The sequence below is a fragment of the Muscardinus avellanarius genome, assembly GCF_963383645.1.
Source record: "Muscardinus avellanarius genome assembly, chromosome: 15".
Taxonomy (NCBI): Eukaryota; Metazoa; Chordata; class Mammalia; order Rodentia; family Gliridae; genus Muscardinus; species Muscardinus avellanarius.
In genome coordinates, this window is record NC_137801.1 from 86,736,450 (window position 1) to 86,753,852 (window position 17,403).

General features: G+C 50.1%; 2 gene segments (V, D, J or C); both read right to left on the reverse strand.

Annotated features, from left to right (window-relative positions):
* Positions 1 to 301: 301 nt before the first annotated feature.
* Positions 302 to 801, reverse strand: LOC308274045 (immunoglobulin kappa variable 1-39-like). The segment is given in 2 exons: positions 747 to 801; positions 302 to 624 (listed from the first exon to the last, which is right to left on the reverse strand).
* Positions 802 to 3,055: 2,254 nt separating this feature from the next.
* On the reverse strand, positions 3,056 to 7,186 carry LOC308274046 (immunoglobulin kappa variable 1-9-like). The segment is given in 3 exons: positions 7,132 to 7,186; positions 3,501 to 3,578; positions 3,056 to 3,321 (listed from the first exon to the last, which is right to left on the reverse strand).
* Between the last annotated feature and the right edge of the window lie 10,217 nt (positions 7,187 to 17,403).

Genomic DNA, 17,403 nt, shown 5'->3' on the forward strand with positions numbered 1-17,403 from the left:
GGCTGGGCAGGGCTGGGCAGGGCAGGGCTGGGCAGGGCAGGGCTGGGCAGGTCTGGGCAGGGCAGGTCTGGGCAGGGCAGGTCTGGGCAGGGCAGGGCTGGGCTCGGGGAGATCTGTGTCCTCTATTATATCAGGAGAGGAAGCACCAGGTGTGTGCTGCCAGCATAAGGAACAGAAAGTGAGTTACGGTACAGAGAAGACCCCTGAGACCAAGACCTCATAGGGACTTTCAAGGCCAGCTGAACAGAAGAAAGTTATGAGCAGCTGGGGCCGCTGGCCTCCCACTCTGCCCCTGGGTGGTTTATGTCAGGGCCTCTGTCACTGTGGGAGGGTAACTGTTACTCTGCTGACAGTAGTAAGTGGCCACATCCTCAGGCTGCAGGCTGCTGATGGTGAGAGTGAAATCTGTCCCGTATCCACTGCCGCTGAACCTCGAGGGGACCCCGGATTGCAAATTGGTTGCATAGTAGATCAGGAGCTTGGGAGCTTGCCCTGCTTTCTGCTGATACCAGTGTAAATCATTTGTAATGCTCTGACTGGCCCGGCAGGTGATGGTGACCGTGTCTCTTGGAGACGCAGACAGGGAGGATGGAGACTGGGTCATCTGGACGTCACACCTGCCACCTGATGATGGAAACACAGAAGCAAATATCCATACTATTATCCACAATATAAGGGACCATCATGAAGGACCAGCCATCCCTGACCACACAGGGCTGAGGAGATTCCCGTGCTGCCCTCCTCACCTGGGAGCCAGAGCAGCAGGAGCCCCAGGAGCTGAGCGGGGGTCCTCATGTCCATGCTGGTGCTGATGGCACTGACTCCTCACAGGTGCAGCAGCCTGTTAAGAAGCCCTGGGGGCCGTGGGCTGTGCTCTGGTCACATGCAAATCACAGGTCTGGGCACAGCTGCAGGCTGGCTGCTCTTGGTCACACGCACAGCGTCCCTAGTGACCCACGTCAGACCAGGGCTGCATGGATTTCCCTGCAGAGAGCGCTTTTCTCTGGGGCCACAGCTCATGTTCATCTCCTTTCCTTTGACGGTGATTTCTTGCTTGTGTTCATGGGTCAGTCTTGCTGCCAATGTCGGGGCCTCAAAAGTGGCGCCGCCTCTGTGTCACTGGGGAGGATTTTACTGTAGAGGAGGCGCAATTGTCCTGCGACTCCCCCGCCTCGCTCCTCCTATGTCCCCTCTCTGAGCTGGTCCCTGGGCCCTCTGAGCCCTGCTCCTGCCCAGGGAGAGAGGAGGCTCCTGTTGCACCAGCACAGCAGGGCCAAGGCGGTGCTCAGTACATGAAAGGGGGGGGCTGCTGACTCTGCGGGTTTTAAATTTTATCCCATTTTCTTTTTCCTCTTTTTTCATTTTTCTTTTCTTTTCTTTTCTTTTCTTTTCTTTTCTTTTCTTTTCTTTTATGTGGTTCTCTGTATTTTCAGAGATGTTCTAACTCTGAGCCTACCCCCGGCACTATTTTATTTTGTGTGTGTGTGTGTGTGGTACTGGGGTTGCTGGAAGCCCTTCTATCTCCGGACTATATTCTCAGACCTATTTTATTTTTGGAAACAGGGTCTCTTAAGCCAGCACAGCTGGCTTTGAACCTGTGCAATCCTCCTGTCTCCGCCTCCCAAGCCCAGGGATTACAAGCGTGCGCCACCACGCCCAGCTATTTTATTTTTTATTTTGAACTGGGGTCCCACTAAGTTTTAGAGGGCCTCACTAAGTCACTGAGGTTGGTCACGACATGCAATCCTCGGTCTCATCCTCCTAGTACTGGGATTAAATGCGTGCACCACCACACCTGGCTTCCATTTTTTGTTTGTTTTGATTTGGTTTTTTTGTTTGTTTGTTTGTTAGTTTTGTGGGTCTGGGGATGGTCCCAGGGCATTCTACCTCTGAGCCATATTCCTCTGAGCCATACTCCTTCCCTATTTTTTATTCTTTATTTTGAAACAGGGTCTCACTGAGTTGCAAAGGACCTCACTAAGTAGCTGAGGCTGTCTGCAAACCACATCCTCCAGTCTCAGCCTTCCAAATGCTGGGATGACAAGCGTGCGCCACCACGCCAGGCTCTGGCTTCCTTTTTTCTTTTTTTTTTTTTTTTGCAGGTTTGAGGATGGAACCCAGGGGCATCTGACCTCCGAGCTATACCCTCTGCCCTATTTTTTTCTTCTTTATTTTGAAACAGGCTCTCACTGAGTTGCAGAGGGCCTAAGTAGCTGAGGCTGTCCGCGAACTGCAATCCTCCAGTCTCAGCCTCTCGAATGCTGGTATTACAAGCGTGCCCACCACGCCCGGCTTGAGTTCGATCTTTATTGCGAGAAGGAGAACGAGAGAGAGAGAGAGAGAGAATCTGAAGGTGATGAATTTAATAACGACAGAAATTTGATAGTCACACATGTGCACATTATAGACTATACCGTATCATATTATACCATACCAACAACGTACTGTACCCCACAATGTAAACACTAACCAGATGCTAATTAAAACCACATTTTTTCACTGTGTGGTGGCGCACAATTGTAATCCCAGCATTTGGGAGGCAGAGACAGGAGAATCTCAGTTCAAGGACAGTATCAACTACTTTAGTGAGGCCCTTTGCAACACAGTGAGACCCTGTTTCAAAACAAAGAATTAAAAATAGGACTGGTCTGGGGTGTAGCTCAGAGGTAGAATGCCCCTGTTTCCATGCCTAGTACTCCCCCCCCCAATTACAACAACTTTTAAAGCCGGCAGTTGAGATTCATTTTCTTTACTGAAACGTGTCTTACTTAGAATACCTAGGGGCTTCTTCTTTGTTCTGTGGATCCCAGATGCTTCATCCCAGGCCGCTCACGTGCAGTGACCAAGTATGAGGTTAACGCAGGGAACAAATCCTCAGGCCTGCGCTGCTGGGCTGAGCAGGAGGAAGAGAGTCAGGTGCAGGGGAGCCTCCCTGGCCCTGCTACCAAAGCTCCAGGGCCTCAGAGCTGGCGCCTCTGAGAAAAGCTCTCAGCAGCTGGAGGCGGCAGGAGGAGCAGCTGGGGCCGCCCAGCCTCACACTCTGCCCCTGGGTGGTTTATGTCATGGCCTCTATCACTGTGGGAGGGTAACTCCAATACTGTTGACAGTAGTAAGTGGCCACATCCTCAGGCTGCAGGCTGCTGATGGTGAGAGTGAAACCTGTCCCTGATCCACTGCCGCTGAACCTCGAGGGGACCCCGGATTGCAAATAGGATGCAGCATAGATCAAGAGTTTAGGGGCTTGCCCTGGTTTCTGCTGATACCAGGCTAACCAATTGCCTATGTCCTGACTGGCCTGGCAAGAGATGGTGACTGTGCCTCCTGGAGATGCAGACAGGGAGGATGGAGACTGGGCCATCTGGATGTCACCTCGGACACCTGTCATTGGAAACAAATAACAAATATCCACACTATTATCCACAATATAAGGGGACCATCATGAAGGACCAGCCATCCCTGAACACACAGGGCTGAGGAGATTCCCGTGCTGCCCTCCTCACCTGGGAGCCAGAGCAGCAGGAGCCCCAGGAGCTGAGCGGGGGCCCTTATGTCCATGCTGGTGCTGAAGGCACTGACTCCTCACAGGGTGCAGCAGCCTGTTAAGAAGCCCGCAGGCTGTGGGCTGTGCTCTGGGCACATGCAAATCACAGGTCTGGGCAGGGCTGGGCACAGCTGCAGGCTGGCTGCTCTCAGCCACTTAGAGCAGGCTGAGTGTCCTCAAGGTCTTCAGTCAGACCAGGCTCACACAGGTTTCCCTGGAGAAAGCCTGACTCTCTCTGGGCAGAGCACTGGATCACACTCTGCACCATTTGATGGTGATTTATTAGTTCTCAAAAGTGGTGCAATATCTCTACATCAAGGCCCCTCTTAGCCATTCAGGAAGGGTTTTATTGTGAAGCTCTTCATCTTTAGAGGGATCATGGTCTTTCCCAGAAGCTTCCCGCTGCCCCCACTCTTCTTACATCCCATTTCTGAGCTGCTCCCTGTGCCCTCTGAGCCCTGCTCCTGCCCTGGGAGGGAGGAGGCCCCTGTCCTCACCAGGCGCAGCAGGACAGAGCTGGTGCTCAATACACCACAAGGTGGGGCTGGAGATGCACAGGTTTTAAATTTACCCCATTTCCAATACTATGCTTCTCAGGTTCAATGGGAGGAGGGATCTGGGGGGCACTTTGCCTTCTGGGGCAAGAACAGGCAGGTCCTGGGGATGACACTGAGGTCAAAGGATAACTCACCCAGGAGAAGAGCTTTTTATTTTTTATTTCATACAGGGTCTCACTAGTTGCTGAGGCTGGCTTCTAACCTGAGATCCTCCTAGCTCAGCCAATTAACGTAAAACAGTATTGTAAACTGAGGACAGTGGAGCAGAAACACTAAACCCCACATGGTGCATCAGCAAACCTTCCCCACCACAGAGCCTGAGCGTCTTGAAGCTGCCATGCACATGAACACTAACGCCACACGGGCTCAGCCTCGGGTCTATTTTGGGTGTGGGAAGCCAGAGCATTTCAGACGTGAATGTTCTCAACATGGAGGCCACAAACACCCTCCAGGATCCTGCCTCAGTGTAAAGGTGACCATTGGAAGTCCAAGTGCCCCAGATACGAGGAGATCTGAGGTCTTTGACCCCAAGTTCACAATGATGGGTCCAGAACCACCTCTTAGAGTCCTAACACCTGGTTAAGACTAAAAAGCCTTGGGTTACCCTAAAGGTAGAATTACAGTCTGTTTGGTTCATCAGTGACATGGGTGCCAGAAGGTCTGTGTTGCCTGTGGCTCTGGTCTAAGGTCCTCTCATAAGGGAACTTTACAGAGCATACTGAGAAAGCCCCTGGACGCGGCTTTGCTCAGGATGGAGGCAGCTCCTGAGATAACCTCCACTTTTCTCATTCCCTGTTAGTCATACCAGAGACCCAGGCTTGGCTGCTAGAAAGAAGTACAATGTCAGAAAAAAAAGAAACCCACCTCCCCAAAAAAACCAAGCTGCTCTGTTCTCTCCTTTGCAGTACTGCTTGTATCAAGATAAGGTATTGTTCAAGATTATTTAGACGCTTGTTTTTTCAGTCAGTCCTCACTAAAATGTAAACTTCTGAAAGGGAAAGCTGTATTTTTTTAAAGTCCTTGCCACTGTAAAACCTGAATAGATGATTTGGTTTGTTTCTCACTTTGTTAAAAAGTTTACAAAATTGTCTTCATGGATAAAGTAAAAAAAAAAATTGAAGCAGAAAATAATCAGTATATAAAAGACAGATATAAAAAGGTATATGAGTATGAGAAATTTTTAGTAAGGAAGGATAAAAAGGAAAGAATATTTTGAGAATAAGAGAGCATATTGTTTGGTAAAGTAAAGTTCATCTTAAGGTTATCTCAAATGGAAAAGGAAAGATGAGGACAAAATAAAAACTTTAAAAGCAAGTTGTGAAAGGTTTGAGTACATCGCAGAGTATTTGTGAAAGATGACGCTTATATAAGGACTAGTGGGTGAATGGAATTCTGCCCCCTCTCAGACTCTGGACCTTAAATACAGTTTTCTCATTGGTATGTTCTTATCAACATTACCAAGACGAAGAGCTAGTAAGTTATTCTTAGGCAGGTCACTGAGGCCTGTCCTGGAAGTCTGCCTCTCACCCCAGACCCCTCCTTCCAGTCACAGTCAGGGGAGCAGCTCTGGTCCTCCACAGGCTCCTGCCATGATGCTGGCCTCACCACAAGGCCATAGCAGTGGGGCCCACGGCTGGGAATTGGAACCTCTGAAACCAGGAGCCAAAACCAGCCTTTCCTGGGTGAAGGGGCTTCCCTCAGGACTCTGTCAGAGGAGCAGAGAGCTGATTCCCAGGCCCAGTCTTCCCTCTGGTTTCCTGTGGAGGTGCTCCGTGTAGAGATCCATGTGAGCTTTAGAGGTCAGAAGAGGATGATTCTACATTGTTGTGCACCTGCTGGACGGCACTGGACAGAGGTGAAGACTGCAGACTCTCCGGGTGATGTAACACAGGCATTGCCCTCCCCCCATGCTCGGATGGGGCAGGAGGAAGCTGCAGGGTCTCCCAGCCTGTTCCTTTAGTGGCAGATGTGCCCAGGCATCTGAGGATCAGCAGAAAATCTCCCATGTCCAGCACCTGCTTCTATAAATAGCATCCCCAGTCCTTTCCAGCTGCTTGCTTGGGCTCATCTATGTAGAACAATGCCAGCTCATGATATCTTTAACAGTTGCCCTCTAGCTTGAGAAAAGGAACACAGATGCCCTCTGGCTTTAAAAAAGAACTAGGGAACCTTTCTAAGAGCTGCTGTTGTATTGCTGTTTGTACATCTGTACCTTTGATTACCATTCCCAGGATTCCTGCAACACTGCAGTTTAGGTTTTTATCCACTTGTATGTAAAACATGTCCTGCTTGGAGTAGCTAAAGGGCCCTCTCCTTTGTTCTAGAAACCTCAACTCTTCCAAAACCCTCACTCCTTGGGAGAACTGGTCTGTGTTCGCTATTACATCAGGAGAGGAGGGATCAGGTCTGTGCTGCTAGGCTGAGCAGAAGGAAGAGAGTCATGGTGCAAGGGAGGCTCCCTGGCCCTGATACCACAGCTTCCAGGGGCCTTCAGAGCCTCGTGTGTCTAGAAAGGCTCGCAGCAGGTGGAGGCGGCAGGAGGAGCAGCTGAGGCTGCCCAGCCTCCCACTCTGCCCCTGGGTGGTTTATGTCATGGCCTCTGTCACTGTGGGAGAGTAACTGTAACCTTGTTGACAATAATAAGTGGCAAAATTCTCAGGCTGCAGGATTCTGATAGTGAGCTTGAAATCTGTCCATGATTCACTGCCGCTGAACCTCACAGAGACCTCACGGATTGCAAACTGGATGCACCTTAGATCAGGAGCTTGGGAGCATGCCCTGGTTTCTGCTGATATTACGCAAAATTGCTATAAATATTCTGAGTGGCCCAGCAAGAAATGGTGACTGTCTCCTGGAGACGCAGACAGGGAGGATGGAGACTGGTTCATGTTGATGTCACATCTGCCACCTGATTTTGGAAATACAAAAACAAAAGAGTTCATATTATTAATCACTTTATAAGAGAACTTCTCTGAAAATCCAGCCATCCCTGACTACACAGGGTTGAGCAGATTCCCGTGCTGCCCTCCTCACCTGGGAGCCAGAGCAGCAGGAGCCCCAAGAGCTGAGCGGGGGCCCTCATGTCCATGCTGGGTCCTGATGGTGACTCTCTCCTGCGCAGGGTGTAGCAGCTTGTTAAGAAGCCCTCAGGGCTGCAGGTTGTGCTCTGGATACATGCAAATCAGCAGGGCTGTACGAGACTGCCGGGTGGCTGCTGTCAGTCACTTGCACAGGCACCGTGGTGACCCAGGTCATACCAGGACAGAGCGAGGATTGGACAGAATATAGTAACGGCTCCATTCAGCCATTCAGAGGAGAAATACTGCGCATGCCTAGTGACAATGGGGAGAAAGAGGAGAGAGGGGAGACCAGATCTGTCTCCAGCCACCCCCTGCACTCCAGCAGGCCTGACCAGGAGCAGTAGTCAGGGCTGCTCTTGTCCTAGTGGAGACAGGAGGAGGGTCACCTGTGTTGAGCAGTGACCTCTGTCAGCCCCACAGCCCTGGGGGTCAGGGATGGCGTCCAGGGCAGCGTGGGCCTCAGCAGCTCAGCAGCCAGGCCTGCTTCCTGCTACTGCTGCCAGGCGGGACCTGCTAACGCTCTTGCTGGCTCTGTGGGCACAGGGACCCTCCCTCCTGGACACAGGGAGGGCTGGGAGAGCTGCCTGGGCCTCTTGTTCTAGACGCTGGTGTTGTGGCTGAGCTCACACCTGGTGACCTGACACCCTCATTCCTGTCCACAGGGCCTTTCTGCACAGACGCCCACAGAGGACTGGGCCTTCTCTATGCCAATCTGTGGACACTATTCAGACCTTAAGAGATGGGCTTTGGACACAGAGAACGCAGGGGACAGAGGACAGACAGGAATACAATTTCAGAACACTGAGAGTAGAGGAGGTTTCCCTGGAAACAATAGTCTCCCACATGACCCTGGACACACCAAGACAGGGTCTAAACCTGCCGCGCTCCCTGTGGATAAAGGGACACAGTCACCCTGAGGCTCCCCAGCACCCCCAAGAGCAGCCTCTCTGTGTTCTTCATGGACTCCCCCGCCCTCTGCTGGCCGAGCTGTGACATTGCATCTCACTTGCTTCAGGGGCCCAAGGAGTCCGGCTTGGTCTCTTCCTGAGGCTGAGCCTAGTGTGTCCAGCCCAGCTCAGGGGCTGCAGGGGACACAGGGGTCCCTCATCTCCATAGCCCGGACGTTTAGGTGAGTGAAAAAGATCAGTAGACAACCCCAAATAAGAAAAGATATTAGTCTCAGAAGAGTTAGGACTGGACACTGAGGTCCTTGTGAGATGCCCACGGTGTGGACGTAGAAAGGTTCTTGGACCCCACAGGGCAGAATGGATGGGGAGCCTAGCTTTCTTAGCCTAGATATCATGTGTGTTCTTTTTTAGTTTCTTTTGCCAAAACTTTTCAGTGTGTAATTTTAAAGACCTTCACATCAGTGGTGAGTGTATTCATAAGTATTTTTTCGTTCTTTCTTGTAGTGTTGTAAGTGAAACTGTTTTCGTAGCCTGTTCTATATTGTTTGTTGTTAGCACATAAAAATATGGTTGATTTTTGCATGTTGTTTGTTACCTTATGAAAATTATTGCTTTTATTCCTTCTACAATGATTTTTTAGGAAAGCTTTTGAATTTATTTAAAAGTTTATTGTGTCTGTGAGCAAAGATTAATTTCTTTCTGCCTTTATTATTTATTCCTTTTCCTGCCTTATTGCTCTTGCTAGAGGCTCCAGTGCTGTGTGTGGAAAAGTAGGTGTTTTTATCTGGTTCTTGACAAAAGAGAAAATGGTTTCACCTTTTCCACCTGGTAAAAAAGCAATAGTAGGTTTTTAAAGGACATGATCTTTATTAGGTTTGGACAGTACCCTACCAGTCCTGCTCTGTCAAGTGTTTTTTATTTAAAAGTGGGAGAATTTTGCCAAGCTATTATTCTGTGCCGGCTGGAGTGATCATGCATTTTTTTTTTTTTCATTCTGGTAAAGTGGCCACCACATTAACTGGTTCTCGGCGCTGTCTCGTCCCACGAGGTGGTGAAGTGTCAGGCTTTGGTGCACAGTGGAGCTTGCTCAGTAGATTTTATTGATAATGTTGAGTGGATATTCCCAAGTTCTCAGGTCACAGTTTCTTGGTTATGGAGTCTGCCTGGCTCTGCAGTCCTCCTGGATGAGTGGAAGGTGTTCTCCTATTCACTTCTCCAGAAGAGTTTGTGCTGGTTGGAGCTGGCTTTTTCTAAATGTGGTGGAGCCCTGCAGTGGAGATGGCAATTTCAGAGCCTTTCTTTTCTGGAAGTATTTTATTTCCAAACTCCTGCTGGGAGTATTGTATTTCTTAGAGAATCTTAACCGTTGACCAAGGTTTATTTAACATTTCATTTCTTCATGACTGCACCTTGCCCAAGGGTTCTTCCAGAAATTGTCCATTGCATCTAGGTTGTCAAATTCATTGACATATTCCTGCTCATAATCTCTTCTATTTAGAGGAGGTGCACAGTACCTTTTACTTGTGTCAGTTCAAAGCGAGTTCTTCTCTTGCCATTGTGATGTTGGTTGCCTGCGTCTTGCTTTCTTTATTTCTTGGTCAGTCTAGTCAGAGTCTGCATTCTGTGATCTTTCAGAGAACCAGTGCCTGGTTTATTTCTCTCCAGTTTTTCTTCTGTTGTCTCTCCCAGTCCTTTTATAGTTTTTGTCTGCTTCATTGTGCTGCTTTAGGTTAAGTTTTACCCCTTTTTCTGGTTCCTGGAGGTGTAAAAAGAGGTATTTATTTCAGATATTTCTTCCTCATTAAATAAAGCATAATTAAAGCATTTGCAGCCTAAACTTTTATTTTACGCTGTTTTTTTTTGCAAATCACAAATGCTGTTGTTTTGAGTTGCATTCTCATTTGTGTCTTGATACTTTATGAATTCTTTTTTTTCAGAGAATATTATGGTTAAGATTTTTTTTCAGTACCAGGAATGGAACCCAAGGGCATTCTACTTGCGAGCTATACCCCAGCCCCATTTTAAAGTCATTCCAGTACTTGGGAGGCTGACACAAGAGGATAGCAATCTCAGGTCTAACTCAGCAACTTGGCAAGACCTTCAGGAACCAAGTGAGATCGTTTTTAAATTAAAAAAAAAAAGATTAATAGGGCTGGGGCTGTAGTGCAGAGGTAGGATGCCCCTGGGCTCAATGCACACTACAAAATGAAATATAAAGACAGTTGAGGAAGGAGGTCCCCACTGTTGGGAGATTGCTGCCCACGTCTCCTCTCAGGGCTGTCACTGTTCTTATGGAAATTTTAGAGCTCTGTGTTTGCTAAATATAAGTATAAACCATTTTACCTTCTTGGTCTGCTGACCTTTTACTATTTCATAATAGCTTCCTTGTCCCCGTTAACAACCTTTGAGAAAAGTATGCCTGTCTAATAGCAGGACGCCTGCTCTTCCTGGCTTACACTTGCTATTTGCACAGGACAGCTCTTCCATTTTCTTAACGGGTGCACTGTAGTCATACATCTTAGTGGACTACAGGTGGTGGAGGCGCACATGCGCACAGACTCACTAGCTCTTCCCTTCCCTCCCAGCTCCATCCTCCTCATGTTTGGCTTAGTGACTCACTTTGATAAGCTTGTGAATTTACATCATGCACATTAGGAAATTTTCTCCATTCTTTTACTTTCAAGCTGTGCTTGTTCTTATGCCCAAAGGAAGATTATTGGATTCAGCACAGAGCTAAGGTCTGTGTCGAGCTCCACTCTGCAGTCTCTATGCTTTGATTGGAAGGTAAATCATCTCCCGTGAACATACTTAGGAGCAGTGAGGTTTCCCTCCTCCTCGAGCTCTTGGTGAACTCTGCCTCCAGGGTCTGTTTGCTGTTTTACCCCTCAGCTCCTCCATGACGACCTTCTTCCTTTGTAGACAATACTTTAGTGACATATTTTATTTTATTCCTCTTTTCTCATTCTGTTTATATTATCAGTTTTCTCTTTCTTTTGGTCACTTTGAGGTTGAAATAGAATATTTTGCAGTTGGAACACTTTAATGTATGTGGATGCCAGTTTAATGTACGTAGATGCCAGTTTATTGTACATGGTGCCAGGTGAGTTAACACACCCCCTCCTTCGCATCTTCCTCCTCCACAACCCTCATCTCACAAGCCAGATCTTCATAGTGTGTGCACAGTAACACAAACGATGGTCTCTATGCCTCCGACTTTAGAGACTGCAAAAAACAAAGAGTAGAGTTATGGTGACAATGCCAGCAAGATTTGGAAAGAACAGAGATCCTGATGAGGGAGCTCTGTCTCTTGCAGGGCTCCTAGTCTCTACCCAGCCCATTTCCTTTCCACTTGAAGCACCGCCGTCCTGCTGACCTCTGCCCTCTGCCTGCCCAGCCGAGGCTGCCGTCCAGCTGGGCCTTGACATGCGGTGCAGAGCTGTTGCCCACACACTCATTGTGAGAGCTGGGCTGCACCCTGGCCCGGCGTCCCCCTGCAACTTCCTCCCTCCCAGAGAGAGAACCCACAGTGCGGGTCCCCAGACAGCACGTGTGGCAGCTGGGCCGCCAGGGGAGGTTTGTGTTCGGGGCTGGACCACTGTGGGAGGAAACTGTAGAGCTTGCCCACAGTAATAGACGCCGACGTCCTCGGCCTGCACCCCGCTGATCTTCAGTGTGAAATCTGTCCCTGACCCACTGCCGCTGAACCTGGCTGGGACCCCAGCGTCCAGGTTGGAGACCCAATAGATGAGGCGCCTTGGAGACTGGCCTGGCTTCTGCAGGTACCAATGCAGATATGTCTTTCCATCACTGTATAAGAGGCTCTGGCTAGACCTGCAGGAGATGGAGGCCGTCTCCCCAGGGGTGACGGTCAGGGACAGCGGGGTCTGCGTCAGCACGATGTCCCCCAGGGATCCTGAAATAAAAAGAGAGAAATGGAAGCTCATGTGTGACATCAAGAGTCATTTTCAAGATTTCTCTTTAGTTCCTTATTTCAAGCTAAATCATGTGTGCACATGTGTGTGTCTTTGTGTATGTATATTGTTTTTATTTATATTCTACAACTATCCAATTTCCCATAAGATGGAGTTTTTCCAGGTACAACCCCTCTCTAGAAGTCACCTACATTATTCCTCCCTTTCCAGGTCCCAAAACACAACAGTATGGAAATTCTCTTTTCATCCAGAATTCTCTCCCTTTTACAGATCAAAGCATCCCATGTCTGGCCCAGAAGGGTAAGATGCCTGTCCACCCAGTAGAGAGAAGACCTGTGGGAGCACTGAGCGCTCCTCCTCCCCGTCCTCCTCCCCGTCCTCCTCCCTCCTCCCTCCATCCTACCTGGGATCCAGAGCATCAGCAGCCCCAGGAGCTGAGCAGGGCGCCCCATGTCCACAGCTGCACTGAGGATGCGGCTGTGCAGGCAGACACAGCTGAGCTTTATGTCAGGCTGAGGGCGGTCCTCCCTGGGCAGCATGCAAATGTGGTGAAGAGGAGAAAGACAGCAGAGGCCTGGCCCTCCCTGAGCAGAGACAGTGCTGTGCCCCAGGAGAACCCACGGGTGCGGGGCTCCCTCCTGGAGAAGGCGGCCTGGGCCTTCTCTGCCTCTGGCTGCTCAGCACTCTCCCAGGCTCAGTTACTCTGTCTTTACTCACTACGACCCATAAGTACTGGGTGATATTGTTTCTTTTTCAGACTTTTTTATTAAAAGGAATAACATTAGTGTTTTTAATGAAGATGATATCCATTTCATGGGGTTGCAGAGATTATAGATGAAGAAAAATATGCCTTTACTTTCATTCAAAATACAGATAAAAGTATGGGATATTCCACTTGACCCAGTGCCTCCCTGGTGCCCCTCTCTGGACATTACTGCCCCTCTGAACTTTCAGGGCTGCTGTCTTCCTGACATCTGCCACAATGGTTTGGTTTTCTAGACCTGAACATCATATAAGTTGAAGTAAGCATCTTTATTTTAGATTCTTCTTCTCTCCTAAAGACGTCAACAGCCTTTGTGCCTCCCGTGCACTGAGCTCACTGTGTGCTTCCACCGCTGTGACCCTGGGTTTCTCATCCTGAGCTTCCTGTAGAATGAGCTGCACCTCATCATCCCTCCTCATAGAAGGGCCGACTGTGCCGCAGCTGTCGTGTGTGTGGCTACGCCGATGTGCCCCATAGCGTGAGAAATAGTCACTGTTGTAAGTTTTGCATTTCTGATCTGATAATTCAAAGGGAATCGATTCATTTTTGTCTTTTGACATGGTAATGTGCAAAACCTTAGCAAAGGCTGAAAACCTTGGTTCTACCATGAGGAATATTACAGAAAGACTGATAAATGTTGTACAGGATGAAAGAATTTGGAGGTGGACACTCTGTGTAAAACAACCCCAGCCTCACAGAGGGCACCTCCTCCTAGAAGGAGCTGAAGTGGGGCTGAGGGTGCTCCCCAGACGCAGACTTGAGCGGGCACCTCTCTCTCTTGCTCTGAGGCTGAGGCATTCCTCTTCTGCCATTTTCCTTTCCCAGTTCTCTTCACTGGCATGACTCCACTGAACACACTGTCCTCACTGTCCCCTAGTCATGGACAGGCCGTGTCCACAGTTCCTGAGGAGTCGGGAAGCTAGCCCATGGCAGTCCTGTCTCAGGAGCCAGGAGGATGCTGCGGCTTTGTGCAGAGCTGAGACTGGCCTGCAGGTCCCCAGAGCGTCCACACTGGCCTGGGGAGGCCGCAGGTTGGGCACCTTACCCACCTAGATGGGGGCGCCTCGATCCGGGTCCTCCTGAGCCGTCAGTGTCTACACCTCACCCAGGGCCCTGGCCTCACTCTCCCTTTACTAGGTGGAGCCCTTGGCAAATGTCTTTTCCTTGTGAGGCAGCTCCTGAGACGACACACACTCTGCTCCTCATGTGTGAGACGGAAGAGCTGGTCTCCATGACTAGGGCGTTCTGGGTCTCTCTGCGTGTCTGTTGCTCTGTGGACACGGAGTTGGCTGGACAAATGGGCAGCAGGAGGAGGCGGGAGAGAGTGTCTGGAATGCAGGGTCGGCCATGAAGAGGTGACAAAGCTGTGATGGCAGCAACAAGCCCAGGAGCAACTGCAGCCAGAGCCTTTCCCAGGACACCTGAGCCCTCTCTCAGGGACTGGAGCGACTGCGCCCTCCAGTGGCCACGTGTGGAGGGACACCCTGAGGGTTTCCTGGGAATAGCGTCTTTCATGAGAGTGTTTTGTACTTCTTGCAGGGTTATAGACCTGTTTTGTGTTGTGTGCCTGTGTGCTTGTGTCATAAGTGGCTTCAGGTGCTATTCAGCGCTATAGTTACATAGATGGTGATGCGTGGTTTCCGCTGAAATGTCAACTACCTATGAACTTGGATTCTGTGGCCGCGTCCGGAACCTCAGCGCAGTATCTGCTGCCCAGCACTGACAATGATGTGTGACCGTGGGCATCGTGCCTGGCATCGGTGTTTAGCTGCAGGGATCATTGGCTGTCCTCCGCCAGGCATTATCTGTGTCCATGATATGAGGAAAAGGGCAAATAACGGTGTCTGTGGTATTGTCTTTTTTAAACGTCAGTTTAATTGGAATTTTTGTTTATTTTTACACTGAGTATTAAACACATCGTCTTCTAAGCAACACCTCAGACCTATTTTGAAGTAGAATCCTGCTATGTTGAAGAGGCTGGGCAGAATCCTGAAGTCCTCCAGGGTCAGCCTGTAGGTACTGGGATTCATTACAGGTGAGAGCCCCGTCAAAGGAACTGGTGCAAAAAAGAACATCGCTTCATATGGAGTGGATCCAGTGAATAATAAAACATCCAGTTAAATTGAAGTGGTTCTGATGCAGAAAAAGAAGCATTCAGTTCATTAAGTAGAGGTTCCGGTTCAGAAAAGAACATCCCGCTCATGTGAAGTGGTTCCGGTGGAGAAGAACATCAAGCGCATAGGAAATAGTTTTGAAGCAAAACACATTTCTGTTTATTTGAATTAGTCCATAAAAGATCAGTTGTTACAGTGCAAAAGAGAACTCGTGGTCCATATGAAGTACTTTCGATACAAAAACCCTGCGATCCTCCTGTATCCACCTCCCAAGCCTGGGCCTTTCTCTGGCTTGGGAATCCTCTCCTTGGCCTAAGTGGAGTGACAGGTGTCTGCGCACCTGGCCCAGTGTCTCCTACGTGCAGCTCCTGGAGCTCGGACCCTGCTGCCCGGCTGCAGTGCAGGTTCTAGGGGCAGCTCCAGGCGGTTCTGTGCTTGGCGTTTGTCACTGTTCTCAGTGGTGCTGAGGATGCTGCCGATTCTGGCCAGATTGGCAGTGGCAGGAACCAAATGCCGTGTCCATGTTACTCTGCTCTGCTTCCATTTTAAGAGAGGTCGCCATTGCTTCTTCAGAGGATCCTGGTGTGTCTGATGCAATCCCTTGTTTGCGGTCGACTCCATGACTTAGTGAAGCGTGTTGCTCTGATTCTAACATGCCTGCTGGTTTATATACTTAGAAGCAGGTGTAAAGCCGTCCTGGGCCACGCCCCTGCTCACGTTCTGAGCGGTGGGAACCCTGAGCACACGGGGAGGTGGGCTGACCTCTTGCTGTGGGCACCATCACCTCTGAAGACATCTCCCAGAATGCCCTTCCCCTCTGGCTGCTGTGGGATGCTGCATGTGGAGCCTCCCGTGAGATGCAGGAGTCAGAGGAGGACGGAGCGGGACCGAGGTGAGGACTCAGAGCGCCAGGTGGGGCTGCAGGCCGCGGGCAGCCGCCCTGGAGTCAGGCAGGGTGAGAGCGCAGGTCACGCAGCCGGTCCCTAAGTGGAGCCTGGGCTCTGGCTCGGGCCCAGGAGGGAATCTGTCACTGCAGCCTCTGCTTCCCTCAGTTCATACCCCCGGCCTTTCAATGTTCTTGAGCAGACAACAATTATAGAGTAAAAGGGTTTCTGCCTAAGATGATTTTTTTTTCTTTTCTTTTTTTTTTTTTCAGGAAAGTGGATGGAACCCAGGGTCATTCCACCTCTGAGCTACACCCCAGCCCTAATTTTTTTTTTTTTTTTTGAAACAGGTCTCACTGAGTTGCAAAGGGCCTCACTAAAGTGAGTAGCTGAGCCTGTCCTCGAACCGCGATCCTCCTGTCTCAGACTCCCGAATGCTGGGATTACAAGAGTGCACCACCACACCTGCTACCTAAGATTTCTCTCACAGATGCAATCTGGCTTCAGGAAGAGACCAAGAAAGCCCTCAGTCCTAACATCTGCTTTTGTTCTTGCTGCTGCTGCTGCTGCGTTCTGTCTGCAGTTTTTCCTTCTCCTTCCCAGTATATAAACGATTCTGACTTGACTGCTTGGAGCGCCTTCTCCTTCTGTCAAGGGCAGCCTGTGTCCTGCTCCCCACACCCAGTGACATGGACGTGGAGGTTTGCAGCACTTTGACTCTCACTATGCTGTATGATTCCGATGCATCCACAAAAGTTTATGAAAAACCCCAACTCTTGCTGAGACCTCCCTCCTCAGTGCAGTGGTCTGTGTCCTGAGTTACGTCAGGAGGGGAGGGATCAGGGCTGTGCTGCTGGGCTGAGCAGGAGGGAGAGAGTCAGGTGCAGAGGAGCCTCCCTGGCCCTGCTACCAAAGCTTCCAGGGCTTCAGAGCTGGTGCCTCTGAGAAAAGCTCTCAGCAGCTGGAGGCGGCAGGAGGAGCAGCTGGGGCCGCCCAGCCTCACACTCTGCCCTGGGTGGTTTATGTCACGGCCTCTGTCACTGTGGGAGGGTAACTACCATACTGTTGACAGTAGTAAGTGGCCACATCCTCAGGCTGCAGGCTGCTGATGGTGAGAGTGAAATCTGTCCCTGATCCACTGCCCCTGAACCTTGAGGGGACCCCGGATTGTAAATTGGATGCATGATAGATCAGGAGCCTGGGAGCTTGCCCTGGTTTCTGCTGATACCAGGCTAACCATTTGCTAATGCCCTGACTGGCCCGGCAGGTGATGGTGACAGTGTCTCCAGGAGATGCTGACAGGGAGGATGGAGACTGGGTCATCTGGATGTCACAGCTGCTACCTGAATTGGAAACAAAAATCACATATCCACACTGTTAATCATATCACAAGAGGACCATCATGAAGGACCAGCCATCCCTGAGCACACAGGCCTGAGGAGATTCCCGTGCTGCCCTCCTCACCTGGGAGCCAGAGCAGCAGGAGCCCCAGGAGCTGAGCGGGGGCCCTCATGTCCATGCTGGTGCTGAGGGCACTGACTCCTCACAGGTGCAGCAGCCTGTTAAGAAGCCCTGGGGGCCGTGGGCTGTCCTCTGGGCACATGCAAATCACAGGGCCGGGCAG